We start from the raw sequence: 16,644 nt of genomic DNA, 5'->3' as shown, positions 1-16,644 counted from the left end.
ACTCTGTTATTGTGGTAATATGTTAATAATACATTATTTCAGTAGATGAACATAAATTCATGTCACCATTACATCAAAATCAGATGTGGGTCAAGATTTTCTCTCAGAGTTTACTCAGTTGTCCAGGTTTTATCTTATGACACTTGCATTAAAAACAATAAGGACAATTTTGCATAGGGTTTTGTGGTGAAACCTGAGGGTAATATGTGTCACTTCCTCCAGTCACACTGGCCAGAGCCCAGACACATGACTTTAGTCTTAACGTAAGTGAGGCTGGAAAATATCTTCTTGTGTGTCCAGAAAGAAAAATATAACACAGATTTGAGACACAGCATTTCCATTGCCACTTAATGTTTTGGTAACATTAAGTACCTTAAATTTTTAAAAATTTCTTGTACACACATTGTTATAGTAACAAAGGAATAATTATTTCACATACCTCCAATTATGTGATGTTTGTATCCTCAACCAATTTGAAATACTGGTGACTCTACAAATATTAGTGACTCAAGTATGCAATGCAAACATAGCTGAAATATGGGGAAAAAAACTGGTCATAGATAGCATAGATATAAAGACCCTTCTGAAAATCCACTTATTAGGCAAAGCACTAATCTAGCCATATATATCAAAGTCAAAGTTTTCCAAGGTATTATGGTCTTATTTGAGAAGAATGAATGAACCAGAACAATACAACTCTAAAGGAAGTGTCAGCTATTCTTTGCAATGTGATCTTCATTGGATCTGGAGCATATATATATTGTATACGAATCATTGTTTGCTTTGGTTGTTATTGCTTTCAACCGTAATTGTATTGTCACAGTGATTCATTACATATGAACTTTAATGGAATCCTCCCATATGTTCACTTCAAAGTGCTTCTTTCCTCTTTAATATATGTATGTGTCAAGAAATATCTAGTAAAATAACTGAGTGTAAAAACATTTTCAGATATTATATATATAAGTATGTCAGTAAAATATTCCAGATTCAAGTACATGAGATGACTTAGATATTGGCTATTGATGTTTATAGTACTTGCTCAGCAGCCAAGAAACCCCAAATTTTACTCAGTTAAAAATTGAACAGAATTTACTGACCTTTTCATTAGTAATTTCCTTAAATACATTTTAGGAAATTAGTGGCCATCCCTCACTGAATGGATAACTGAAATGTTATTTTCATATTTGCTTCATTCATATTTATATTTGTTAATATTATGCATTACCACATTGGAGATAAAACTTATGGCTTAAATTTATATATGTCAACATGGAAACATCTTACTAATACAAAATTTACTGAAAAGCAGTTGCTGAATGATTCATGAAAAAACATGCTATTTTGCACCTTTTAAAAATAGCTAATTACAATGTTTATATACATAAAATAAATATTATCCTGGTTACCTGACTTTTGTAGATGAATTTGGGAATGGTGCTGGGATGAATGCCAAAGCAAACTTTTTTCCTCCAATTTATTTATTTTTATTTATTTACTTTTGGCCACACCACACAACTGCAGGATCTTAGTTCCCTGACTAGGGTTCAAACCCATGCCCCTTGCAGTGGAAGCCTGGAGTCCTAACCACTGGACAACCAGGGAATTCCCCCAAAGCAAGCTTTAAATTTAACTGAATGTTTTATTTCATAGGTATAAAGGAAATAGTAGATAATAAGTATAAATAGTAGATAAATACTATAAATTATAAATAATGAATAAACATTTTTTGGTTATTTTTTGTATTTTTCTGTATTTAAAAAAATGTATCTTTTCAAGAAAGAACATTGAAAAATTTTTCCCAAACTGTTTACTTGTGAATTTATGAAAATGTTTTTATGTAATATGTGTTGGGGCCAAGGGAACTTTAGTTAAAATTCTCTATGTAATTTAGGCAAAAAAAATGACCTTTTTTTAAAGTGAAAAGTGTTAACATATTAGATAAATCCATTTCTAAATTTCTGGTCAATAAGTTGAAGTTTCAAGGTATCTCTGCCTAATACCACAGGAGATGGCAATCAGGAGGAGGAGAAATGTATACTGAGTTTTGTATATTTCAGGAGATTAAGGCTATTGAAGTTGTAGCAATAAGACTGGGATGAGCAAATAAGCTGATTTATTCTTACCATTAGATGAAAGAATCTAATTTAGCATGAATAGACTCTGTAGATTGAAGAGTAATGGAAGGAAAATATTTGGGAAACTTTTTATCTTTTAAAGTAGGTTAGAGTGAGAGTACATTAACTGAGGTCAAAGAAAAGAGGAATTGTCAGCCTTGCTAATTTTGTAGACAGGTCTTTGCTCCCTGAGAGAACAGCCATCTGGTGAGGAGATTCTTTTTATCATATTACAATCCTTTAATTTAGTACCTTTCTCAGGAGTTGAAGTTATTACTCACATTATGATTAATAATATTTCTAAACATGTATGAAGATATGGGCATTGATGTATCAAGCAAAATACATTTAGGTAGGATTGAGCAAAGGAAACTATTATCATTTTCCTTGAAGACCTGAGGTATGTGTAGGTGCATATGTGTGTTAAACACTTATTTTAATTTCTATTTTTCAGATACATGAACTGAGGTTCTAAGATATTAAGGAACTTGATCATAGTCACATATAGTAACCTGCAGAGCTGAATAGAATTGCAGACCATTGACTGACCAAGAAACCCATCCTCAGATTCAAAGGTAATCAGGTTTTGCTTAAACACACTTTAAAAATAACTGAAGTGAGAAATGATACTATAAGTAAGTGGATTAATATCAATGAAGAGGTGTTTTTCTTTTTTTTTCTTTTTTAAGGTGCACTTTAGGTATAGCAGGACTTAATGGAAAAATATGGTCACTGGTATAAAAAGAGATTCACTTTAGAATTTCTAAAAATTAATTTTCAGTCTAAATCTCAAATCTTAGTTTTCTATTTACTAAAATGGAGGATGTAAAAATTACCTCATAGGATTTTAGTGAGGGTAAAATGAATAAACAGATGTCACTCAACCTACATACAAATGAAATTTAGCAAAACAGAAGAAATGGAAATGAAATATGGGTTCAGACACTTATACATCAGTTAACTTTCTCTCAAGGTATTCTTGACCCCTGACCTGCCTTAATATTCTTCTTTTTGAGAATATTACCCCTGGTGTGAGGTCTGAGTCTTTACACTTCTCTAAATTTATCTGAAAATATAAGCCATTTTTAACCTAGCTATTGTCCCTAAATCAGTGATATGACAAAGTCTGGGAACAAGAAAAGCTAGGATTAGAAGAATTATGTTGTTAAGTAAATGTGTACATTGAAACTCAGTCTCACATGTACTATTAAATAAGAACTTTATAAAGCTGTTCACAGATACTGTAGGAATCAGAAAACCATGGTCAAATTCCTGCTTTACCACTAATTCACTGTACAGGCACAAGCTACTACATTATCTTTTCTCTATTTTTGATTTTTGCTACATATTAAAAAAAAGAAACAAACAAAAATTTTCAACACACCTTAACTCTGTTGGATTGATCCTTTCCCTCTTCCACAGAAATTACATTGATTTTCATACACATGAAATCATTCATTTAAAGCTTTTAAAAATTCATTTGTCAACATATATAATTTTTAATGTTTATTATTTCCTTTTACTTATTGATGTACAGGAATGATAAATACACAAACTTGTACATTGCTCTGAAATGAAGAAAGATGATTTGATTGTTTAATTTTTTTAAAAACTATTTCCAGAATTGTTCTTTTTAATGGTCTCTTTTAAAATCTTTTTAGAGGAAGTAGATGTCTTCATCTTAAGACATGATGAAACAAATGTCACTAGAGTCCTAAAGTCAAGGGCATAATAGTGCTAGGGACATTGACAGAGCAACATGAGTTAAAATGAGACAGAACAGCTGGGCCACCCAGGCAGTGTCTGAGCTGGTAGAGCAGACTTCTTACATATTCTGCATGTATCCAGGTGGATGGGACAGATTATAAAGAATTCTGATGGCAAATGTTATTCCAGATGGTTTGACCAAATAGGCATTTTTCAGGGGATGTTTTGCATTCTTTAGAAAGAGAGCTAATAAGGGATAAGAAGGCTACCAGTAGTCAAACACATACAATGAGATCAAAGCAGATTCAGAATGGGGGAAAAAACAACCCCCTTTATATTGTTAAATTAGAAAATGTTGTATGTGTTATATCAACACTTAAATATGATAGAAATTACTGAATGGGTGCTTGAGGTAATCTTTTGAAGTTCTATATTTAGGATTAAGTTGTCAGCTAAAGTGAGAGGGTCTTGGCTAAGTCCAGGAATCCTGAGTAACTGCAAATCCTTGGTATGGGAGGACAACTTGCTTATAGGTATAACTGAATATAGGGCTAGAAGCAAAAGAAATTATTTTATATTCTCAAATATCTTCACAATGAACACTTTTGTATTCTTATCTCTAACAAAGCCATTGCTTTACTTAAAATTCCTTGAAGTGGAGGTTTCTCATTCTTCCCCACCCTGCACAAGTCCTGTTTTATACATATCTTTATTCCCTATTATCATTTCCAGATAGTTGCTTGTACTATTTCACATAGATTTTTCTTTTGTCAAAGTTCATGAAATTTCACTCTAACATTCTCTTCTTTGTGGCGGTCATATGCTTCTTCACACATTCATTGAGGATTTTGACAACATACTCCTCTGTGTTACTAAAAGTCCCATCATCATTTTAATAACAATGGCTTAATAAAAATATTAGCTTCAAAACATCTTGGTCTCAACAGTTCTCCAGTTAATACAAGCATTTTCCAAAACTAGATCCAGAAACTTGTCATCATTCTCAGAAATATTATATAAAGATTAACTAATATCCATGAGAACCCTCCTATAACTAAAATAACAATTTAACAACTTAATACATATATCGATATTCTATAACTAACATACAATAAACTGCATATATTTGATGTACAATATGTGATAAATTTTGATATATGTATACATCATAAAAATATCACCACAATCAAAATAATGAACATGTCCATCACCCTCAAAACTTTCCTCCTGCCTCTTTGTAATCTCTCTCTGTTGACTTTCCCCATACCTTAGTCTCCAAGCAATCATTTATCTGCTTTCTGTCCCTATATATTAGGTTGCATATTATAGAGTTTTATGTAAATACAATATTTATTCTTTATTTGGTCTGGCTTCTTTCATTCAGAATAATTATTTTGAGATTCAACATGTTATTTTGTGTATAGATCGTATATTCCTTTTTATCGTTAAGCAGTATTCCATTGTAAAATGTACAGAAATTCCTTTATTCTTCACATCTTGATGGACTTTGCTTTCTTTATAGTTTTGGCTATTATATAAAGTTGTTATTTCAGTTATGTGAGATGACTGAGAATGTTGTTCAGGTCTTCTGTATCCTTCCTGTGTTTTTGTTTATTTGTCATATCAATTATTCAGAGAATAGTATTGAAATCTCAACTATATTTGTGGATTTTTCTATTTGAAGTACTAATAGTTTTTGGTATATGTATTTTGAAGCCCTATTAATAGATGCATTACATATTTTGGATTATTATGTTCTCATCATGAAATTATCTTTTTTTATTGTTATAAAGTGACCTGTCATCATTATTCTTTGCTCTAAAATCTAATTTTTCTAATATAAGTGTAGCTACTCTAGCTTTCTTTTGATTAGTGTTTAGTTTATCTTTCTTCACTATTTTACTTTGAATTTATTTTATTCTTTACATATAAACAGATAATTGGGTTTTGTTCTTTATTTTTTTGTCTGATAATTTCTGGTATTTAATGTTGTTTTTATATCACATATATTAAAGTCATTATTGATATAATTATGTTTAAATATTAAATACTTCTATCTGGTCTCTATTAATTACATTTATTCTTTGTCCCCTTTTCCATGTTTTTCTGACTTCTTTTAGGTTAATTTGCTACATTTTAAAATTTAACTTTTTAATTGCCTTATTAATTAAAACATGTTGCTGTTTTTATCTTAGTAGTTGCTTTTGGGTGATAGTATAGGTTCTTCACTTATCACAGTCTATGTCAAGCATTGTGTAAGTATCTTGAAGTAGTATTCATTTAATTATCTCCTCTAGGCTTTCATGCTTTTGTTATACATTTTACTTCTACCTATGGTATAAATGCCAAACTTCTTATTTTGCAGACATTTTATTTACATGAGAAAGCATTTTAAAATGTTACATGCTCTTCTTGTAATTTGGAATATGAAAATCATAGTGTCTGAGTACACACAGCAGGAAAAAAGAAGAGGTAGTACAACTGTGGCTCTGATTGGCTCTCCAATATTCAGAATTGAGTGAGGGATCTGGTATATTATTCTCTTCCAAGAGCTAGAAACAGATAAGGACACTGACTCAAAGTTCCCCTTCTGTGATTATTTAATTTAGAATTCTCAGTTTTATTGTTATTGAAGTATAACTTTTACACATTTTTAGATTGTTTTAATCATGTATGCATGTGTATATAGGAATATATACGTAGGAATGATAGTACAAGTGAAAGAAATAGGTTTGAACAAACCTCAAACTTTTAAAAGTCTGAGGTCTCAGTTTGTCAGATCACTTTTCTGCTCAGAGTTATCAATGTGTATCATTAAAAGAGTTGTGTATCTTCAAGGATATTAGTGATGATTGATTTCAAGTTATTAAAATATGAAAGAAAACACACAGTTCATAATTAAGTAAACTCAGTCAGTTACATAATTCAAAATATTTTATTGAATATCTCATTCATACCAGGCCATGTACTAAAAATAAGAGCTATGTCAGTGAACAAGAAAAATTTAGTCACTCCTCTCATGGACTTGTAGGCTGGTGATATTTGCCTATTTTATTCATCTTTTTATTTGTAGAACTTGGTATACTATATTACACTGGCTCTTCATAAGGATTAAAATGCTAGAGTTTACACAAAACTTTGGATAGCACTGAAATTTGAGATCATCTGTGAAATTATTTGCTTAGTTCTAGGGAAGTTATAAACAAAGGCTGATAATTAGCACATTCTCAGTTAATGTAATCTAGTATTTTTCTAACAATTTATAATTTTATTATTTACATGAACACTGATATTATTTTGCTTGATGGAATAGATAACACTGTTTATGAAGAAGATATGGTCAATCAAGGAAATATATCTGTAAACTTAATCACATACTTTCTCAATATCAATACAAATAAGGAAATTATCAATGAAATATCAGTAACGTTCCTTCTGTTTTTTGTATTTGAAAATAAGTTAATATGTGGAATCTAAAAAAGTGATACTACTGAATCTATATACAAAACAGAAACAGACTCGCAGACATAGAAAACAAACTTATGATTACCAAAGGGAAAAGGGAGGACAGGAGGGATAAATTAGAAAGTTGGGATTAACAGATACAAGCTACTATGCAAAAAATAGATTAGCAGCAAGGACTTACTGTATAGCAAAGAAAACTATATTCATAATCTTATAATAAGCTATGATGGAAAATAATCAAAATCTACATATATATAACTAAATCATTTTGATGTATACCTGAAACTAATACAATATTGTAAACCAATTATACTTCAATTTAAAAAAAAAGAGAAAAGAAAGTAAATGAGGAAGTTCAAAAAAGTTCTTTCTATTTGTCACGTAGTTAAAAAAGCAAAAACTTAAAGGGATGTTGAAAACTATCTTTTCTTTTTCAATATTAAATTACTGTGGAGGACCTTCAATTGATAAATTTCCCCATGTATATCCTGCTCAATTTGTAGTTCAGGGAAATGTATTAAGAACAGGAGATATAATATGCTATGATTATATACTTGGAAGAAAAATGTTACTTTTTTATCTCCCATGGAATCTATAAGCTCTTCTATGAATACAACTCTATTTTTCCATTGATCTCCCTAAACTCTCCCTAGAACCACTCTTGTGTTAATTCTGAGAAGGCAATTTCACCTCTGGTTTTTCAGAGTTCTCAAGAAGAGTAATATTTATGCTTCATATTATATTGTTTCCTTCTCAGTGAAGGGTTTGGTTAAATAATTTAATGTTTGATAGGAGATAAACATTGAAATGCATGGAGACCATTGCATACCTATCCTGGAAAAGAAAGATTTCCAGCTGTCTTTGAGGACTAGGCCATTCTCTTAACTGACCCACTAGTATTGCTTCTTCATATTTGTGTAAATAAACCATTAAAAAGAGATAAAAAGTAGAATAGAAGACTCATTTAGCATAAGCAAAGGCATCAAAAATACATGGGAATAAACTATTGTATACAATTTCAAATCACATATTCAGATGTAAAATAAATTTTTTCCGTAATTTATCTTGGTTTCTGAATTTATTCTGAGCTCTCCTTTGCCTATTGACAGTAAATATTCTTATGAGCAACTCTCTAGTTTCCTCAGCCATTTCAGATTTAAATTATAAATTCAGAATTTACCCCTAGGCATGAATGCAAGACCCCTTTGGGTCTTCTGTCCTTATATCTCTGTCATGTTTCACAAGATATTACAGGGCCACTGGAAGCATGGCTTTTCTGTCCCTGATGCTACCCCTCAGCTATGCTTATTCTCCTGCTTCTATGCCATACCATTGTGGGAAATTCTGAAAGCAAACACTTCTCAGAGTAACAGATGGGAAATCCATTACAGATTATATCATTCTCAAATTGCTAATCGTATCCAGATGTTTAATATCACCACACTTTTGGATGTCATTTAGTATAGGTATACAGACAAGGTAGAGAAACACTTTTAAAGACCCTTCTCAATATTTAATTTTGTCTCTTCCTCCAACAAAACAGTCAGTATCTATCAATAGGATGGAGAAAAACACAAGTGTTTACTTAAGTAAAATGGACTGGGAAAGGGAGAAATGGGTTTTCTTAATAAGACATTCTACCTAAATCTCTTTGTCTTATACCTAGATTATGGGTTTTATCTTAAAACCAAGAATGACATTACTGTTTTGTTTAATGGAAAACTCATTTTAAGGGAAATTACAGCCTTATGTATTACTGTTCAGAGGAGTGGCATGGGTTTAAAGGACATGTGGAAAGATGGTATGAGGAACTATCCAGTAATAATTCACAATTTTATCCTGATAATAATTTTTTTTTAAAGTTGAACTAATTCACAGTATTTGAGTTTATTGTAATTTGAGGTTCCAGCAGACTATATAAGAGAAAACTCCTGATAGTTAAGGGCTAAATATCTAGATATTCAATGCTTGGTTTAATATTTTTAAGTAGGAAAAGATAGTGCAGTGCCAATTAATCAATCTGTGGCTTGACATGGTAGACTTGGTGCTTCCCATTGGATGCCATGGGATTATGATCAATGTCTTTCCCTGACTTTGCAGCTCCTTTGAAACTTTACATATCCTTCTGCTCTTATCTCTTCTTTTGCCAGAGCCCATTATGCTTTAATGTATCTTAGACTATGCCTGGGAATTTTCTTTCATTTTCTATCTTTAAAGAATATGGCATTTTGCCCCCATGTTGCTTGAATGCTCTCAGCTTCTGCATTTTCTAATAGAGTTACAATAAATCATAACACTTTACTCAAATCTGTTTCATTATAACTCCAACAGAATCAGCTAATCAATGCAGGGACCAAGTAGAACTAATGGCAATATTTTCAATGTTTCAGGTTAAGAACCATGAAGATCAATGTTATTTAATATAAGGAACACCTACGTGGGAGTCTTTACATTTCTCTAAATTTTCTTTTATCAAACCCCTCTTTGTCTCTAGAAAGAAAAATAATTGAAGACTTCCACAAACTGCTTTATATTTCATTCATTACCATGAATTTCAATTTGTCCAATTTTGCTGGATTTGAGGAATGCCCTTTAAGACTTCTTTATTCATGAAATTTGAGTACTGCAGCATGAAAAGATGGCAGGAATGAATAGCAGCAGAGAAATGCAGAACGTTAAGTGATTGCTTATCTAAAACTGAACATCTCCATGCTCAGCTACTATCATTTAAGTTTGAGATTTTTACCCTAATAATGTACAGTTGGAGGTTTAACCAGTCATGAACTTGACAGCAGGCTTCTTTAAAGGGCCAGGATTTCAACATGTAGTTAACATTTTTGTCTACTTTTGCATCTCCTTTATTCCTGTGTGTGTGTGTGCACGTGTGTGTGTGTGGATTTTTTTTTTCTGATTCTAAGCCATCTGTTCCTCTATCAGAAGCCAAGAGGCTAAAGAAGATTTTATTGCTGAATGACAGACCCCAAATGGTATGACACTGCAGAATTGCATGTATGATTTCTGCATATATCAGGAAATTGTGGTCTAGGGAAATAATAAATAATTAGAAAACATAAAGAAGCTTGAGAAATAATATCCAAATAAAAAATCTTAAATTAGTAAGAAATAAGGTACAGATCAGTGCTGTCACAACATAAATTACCTGGTTATTCAATAAAAGTGACAGTTGGATGCTTCCTGTATAGTGAAGTGTGACTTTTGCTTCCTAGTCTGTATAAGCTGGAAGCAATAACCAGCCACATCTTGGAAATGTATAAAGTATCTTTACCAGATTTTCAGGGCACAGAGATCTATCTGCTAATGTGTAAAATAGGTGGCATAAATGTAAGACTTCAGTTTTTTATGCAGAAATATTTTTAGGACCACAATTTTGACTCCTGACAAGCAAAGGCCCATATGACATAAGACTGGGCTTGAGCCAACAAGGTAACACACACTTGGCTCATAGTAAAGAGCAATGTCTGTTACACACTAGCTTTCATTAAAAAGATGCTCTTGCAGCAGAACAGATGGTATGCCATGACTCAACTTTTTGCGCATTTACTTCACAGATTTTTTTTTACACTTTGTGTGTGTATGTGTTTATTGATTGGTTAATAGATTGATTGGGCAAAGGCATCATGTAACCATCTGTGTGACTCTGTGATGGTCTACTTGTATACCAAGGTAGCAGACACTTACATAGAATTAGCTCTGGTCATCCCAGATTTATTTTTTCCTAATGCCAGATAAATCACATTATATGACTTGAACTTCCTGTCCAAAGCTTGTTAGTTATTGTGTTTCATGTAGCTAACCTATTACATTTCCTTACTAACAAACACTTATTTATTGGAACACATGAAAATATTCATTTTAATTTAAAAATTTTAACTGTCAAAAGCCATTAAATCTTTTGAAGGATCACCATGGTTTCTACATCAACTCAGCACATGTGCCATGTTCTGGTGGGCTTATCAAACTCATTAACTTTTATAAAACAAAAACAATAAAAATAAAATCTTTTTTTCAACTCAAATGGTTTGATAAAGATACATTCTAAGTGTAGGCATGTAGTAATTGATGTCTTTTTCCGGAAAAAAGATGTCTTTCTGGTCATTAACCTGCAAAAGTAAATCAAATGTGCAAATATTTTACTTCTCAAACCCCTCTATTTCATCTTTCTATGGTAACTATTAGATTTTATAAGATGAATTTACTATTATATTTAATAATTATTAGTTTCTAAATAGCTGTTATTTTTTTAGTTTTTGTATGATAGTACCCTTAGTCCATATAAATATAATGAATAGTATTAAAATAATTTAATCTTTAGGCAATAACCTCTAATTTGTTAATAAAATTTGAATTTTAATTGGTTTATGGTGGTAAAATATTTTGAGTTTTTATTATATTTAATTATATCAATATAAAATTGATAGTTGTAGAGGAAGATAAATTTACATTGTGAAAATTGAGTAAAACGTTTTTTTCTGTTATAACTAATTTTTTTTAAAGTACAATAATCGTCAAGAGCATAAAATGGTTCATATTTATTTTGAGAGGCTTTTGTGTAGTTCATTTTACATAAAGTGTGGGTCACTTGGTTGTTGAAATAGCATTTTGGAAGGTCTAGCACTCTCTAATAAATGATTTACTTGAACAAAAAAAGACAGTCTCTTTTCCTCAAAGATATATCTAAATCAAATTCATTTTCCAAAACAACCAATTAACACAATACTATTATTGCTGTAGGTAATTTTTTCTTGTCACTGTCTTACAGATACAAATTGATCCTCCTTGCCTTTTTCTGCCTTCATTTTCTTGACTAAACTGCAGTTACCATATATACTCTATTTAAAGCTAGGAAAATAATTCTTAGTTATCATCATTATAAAATCAGTCTTTAAAAAGGAATACTGATTATCCACCATCTGCAAATATAATCAAGCTGTCAAAAAATCTGTGGATGATTCCACTATACAGTATTTCAATTATTGTGGAAAAGAAAATTTGGTCAATGTATTCTATATACTTAGACATTTAAAAATTAATTTAAGATGTAAGTAATCTCTCTATATAATATGTTAGAGAAAACAAAATTCAATGTGAATGAAGGTTTTATTTTAAGATATTTTAGTAGGTTGAAGATTGACTACAGTGTGCGAAGTAACATAGAACAATAGAAATGATAGAATTGATTAGAAAACACCCAGCAGAGCAGTAAAATGCTTCATGTAACTATGATAATAAAGAGAAAACAATCAAAGGCTGCATAGATGGGAACAGACAAACATGTAACATAAACTTTTTGGAGCAATTAAAGATGTGGAGAGTTCCACTGAAAGCAACGGTACCCATTCTGTGCCTGTTGTGCTACACTTGGCTCTGTGTTTCCTGACAACGAGGTCTTTTTAGACCCCTGTTGGGGACAAAACTGGTATTAAGAAATCTTCCATGTCAATAACCTGGCTCTGTTTCTAGTGGTTGAACTAAAAAACACAAACACATTCACTTGCCCACAAAGCTAGGAATAGGAAGATGTAGTTATTTTTCTTTCTGTTACCACTTGCTACATACAAGTAAATACTTCTGAAAGATGAAAGACACATTTTCTGTGTGTATGTGGAAGGAAAGTAAATATTAGATAGAAAGGTGTACATTACAAATGTAAATGTATTTTATAAATGGTCAGGGTACTTAAGATGTACATAAAATATTTAGCACTTTAATAGTATAGTAACTGGACATGTACATTAGTGCCACAGGGACAATATTTTCTAAGACAAGTATTTCTTTTCAAAGACATTAATACAGTATTTAAAAAAATATTTGTTAAATAGATCAGCAGTGTGTATTTCCCTCACCTTGGGTTTGCAAAAAGAACATAACTTTTCTTTGTTAATAAATTTTCATTAAATTGCAATCGTAAAAAATAATATCCATGATGGTAACCTGAAATCTGTGCATTCTATCCATTCTGAATTTTATAATTTGATATATCCAGAAATCAAGATATTTCTATATTTAAACCAAATTAATTTCTAACAGAATCAATTGTATTTACTATTGCTTTGTATCACATCATGACTTACATTTGCATTAAAGCTTATAACAGCATTAAGCAGTAAGAAATCACTATTGCATTTGTAATAAGGATAATTTTGAGACCACTGCTCACATTAGTATAGAATGACCTATTTAAAAGGGCTCACAGGAGACCCTTCTCACTCTTCATTACCAGAAAATTTGTGCTTTTCCTAATAAAATTGATGGATATTATAAATCCTTCTGTCAATCATATAACATTCCATAATTTATCTTCATTCTGGCTACTGAGAAGTTCAAAACAAATCCATGGCTTATCTTGATACAGTACTTAACATATATATGTTTAATAAACTTACCATATGACTTAAATTAATTTTTCTATTTTTAGTGGCCCTTTATCTCCTTTTCCTCATGTTTATTTTTAACATATTTTCGCATGTGCATAGCTGCCTCAAATCCTTTACCAGAATAATACACAATATAAATAGTAAATAAATTAATACACAAACATAAATCATACATAATATATTAAACATGGTAAGATCTCAGTAAATATTGAGTTGAATTGAATAATAGAGCAAGTATCTAAAATTATCTATGGTATCTTAAAGGGTAAACCTTATTCATTAGAGACTTTGGAAATAGGTAAAGACTTTGGAATAAGACATATTGAAACAAAGTTCACTTAAGAGAATTTTTTTCTCACCCAGACACACAATATTATATTAATATGTATATTATTATGTTTTTCTAAATACTGTTATATTAAAATATTCTCAGACATTAAAGTATACAACCATGGATAAAATATGTAAGCAATGCATTTTGAGAAAAAATAAATGTAGTTTACAAAACAACTAGCAATGTAAATTTTGCTCAATCAATGCATTAATTTTTTAGAGAATATTTATTTTTCATTTACATCGTATTGTTATAATTAGGTAACTTTGCTCAAGCAATGAATGTAATAAAATTGAAGAAGTCTTTATTGAACTCCTACCATGTTCCAAATTATTCTACATATTTTGCATCATTTAATTATTATACCAATAATGCTGCTTAACTAACCATCTCAAAACTTAGTGGCCAAAAAATGAAAAGGGCAAAGATTATTCTCCTTCATGCATGTACAGCCTGTCAGGGTTGGTAAATTTTAGTTAGAATTGGCTAGGATGGCTCCAAGCTATAGCTTCAGTCTAGGTCTTCTCGTGTCTTTCATGCTCTTTAGACCAGTGGGCCAGGCAGAACAATTTTCTTGGTTTTCTTCAGTGTGATGATAAAAGTGCAAGATAATGAGCCCCATCATACATGCATATTTCAAGCCTCTGCTTAAAATACATGTTTACATGTTTTATATATGTAGATATATATAAATATATTCTATGTCTATATATATGATAAGTGTATTATATATATTACATTGTGTATCTCTCTGGGTGAGAAAAAAAATTTCTTGAGTACATCTTGTCCCATTTCGTAATCAGTGCTCTCAAGTTCATCTTATTCCGAAGTCCCTATTCATGAGCAAAGTCCACTTATCACTCATCTTCCAAATAAAATCATATGGCCAACATGAAAGTCAGTCATGGGGAAATACACTTTGCCTCTAATGAGAGAAATCGTAAACTCACATGGCAAAGAGTGTAGATAAGTGACAAATGAATATTTGAGGACAATCATTTTATTTTCCACAATCTGCCCTCTTTGTTACACTTAGTCACATCTCTCATATATACAAAAATGCATCACCCCCTTCTCAATAACCCTTAGAGTAGTCATCCAATCAAAATATTGTCTTTTGTTTATTGAGATAATTGACATATAATATTAGTTTCAGGAGTACAACATAGTGATTTGATATTTGTATATATTCTGAAATGATCACCACAGTAAGTCTAGTTAACAACCTCACCATGTATAGTTACAAAATTTTTTTCTTGTGATAAAAACTTTTAAGACCTACTCTCTTAGCAACTTTCAAATATACACACACAGTATCATTAACTGTAGACACCATGCTGTATATTACATCCCTATGACATTTGTTTTATAACTGGAAGTTTGTGCTTTTTAACCCCCTTTACCAGTTTTGCCCATTTCAGACTGAATCTGTGAGCTCAATGTGTGTGTGTGTTTATTTCTTTTCAGATTTCACATATAAGTGAGATCATTCAGTATTTGTCTTTCTCTGACTTATTTTACTCAGCATAATGCCCTCAAAGTCCACCCATGTTGTGATTTCCTTCTTTTTTAGGACTGAATAATATTTCACTGTGTATACCACAATTTCTCTATTCATCCATCAATGGGCACTTAGCTTACTTTCATACCTTCACCATTATAAAATAATGCTGCTATAAACATGGGGGGCATTTATCTTTTCGAGTTAGTGTTTTCATTTTCTTGGGGTAAATACCCAGAAGAGGAATGGCTGACCATGTGGTAATTCTATTTCTAATATTTTCAGAAACATTCACACTGTTTTCCATAGTGGTTGTGCTAATTTACATTGTCACCAATGGTACACAAGGGTTCCCTTTACTCCACATCTTCACCAACACTTAAATTTCTTTTCTTTTTGAAAATAGCCATTCTAATAAGTGTGAGGTGATATCTATTGTGTTTTTGATTTGCATTTCCATGATGATTTGTGATGTTGAACATCCTTTCATATACCCATTGGCCATCTGTATGTTTTCTTTGGAAATGTGTATTCAGATTCTCTACAAGTTTTTTATTTTTAATTGAATTATTTAGGTTCTTTTTCTTTGCTATTGAGTTGTGTGAGTTCTCTATATATTTTAGATATTAACCCCTTATCAGATAAATGATTTGCAAATATTTTCTCCCATTTAGTAGGTTGCCTTTTAATGTTTTGATAGTTTTCTTTGCCATGCAAAATCTTCTTAATTTAGTGCAGTCCCACTTGTTTATTTTTGTTTATCTTCTATGATCTTTTTAATGTATTGTTGAGTTTGGTTTGCTAATATTGTTTTGAGGATCTTTTGTCTATGTTCATCAGGGATATTGGCCTGTAGTTTTCTTTTCTTGTGGCATCATTGTCTGGTTTTGAAGTCAGGGTAATGCTGGCCTCATAAAATGAGTTTGGAAGATTTCTTTCCTCTTCAATTTTTTGAAGAGTTTGGATAGGATTGGTATTCTTTAAATGTCGGATAGAATTCACAGTGAAGCCATCCGGTCCTAGACTTTGATTTGTTGGGAGGTTTATGATTACTGATTCAAAACCCTTGCTAGTAATTTAACTGTTCAGATTTTCTATTTCTTCATAATTCAGTCTTGATAGGTT

This window comes from Hippopotamus amphibius, chromosome 10 (assembly GCF_030028045.1).
Source record: "Hippopotamus amphibius kiboko isolate mHipAmp2 chromosome 10, mHipAmp2.hap2, whole genome shotgun sequence".
NCBI lineage: Eukaryota > Metazoa > Chordata > Mammalia > Artiodactyla > Hippopotamidae > Hippopotamus > Hippopotamus amphibius.
The sequence above is the reverse complement of the archived record's forward strand: the minus strand, read 5'-3'. Positions refer to the sequence as shown.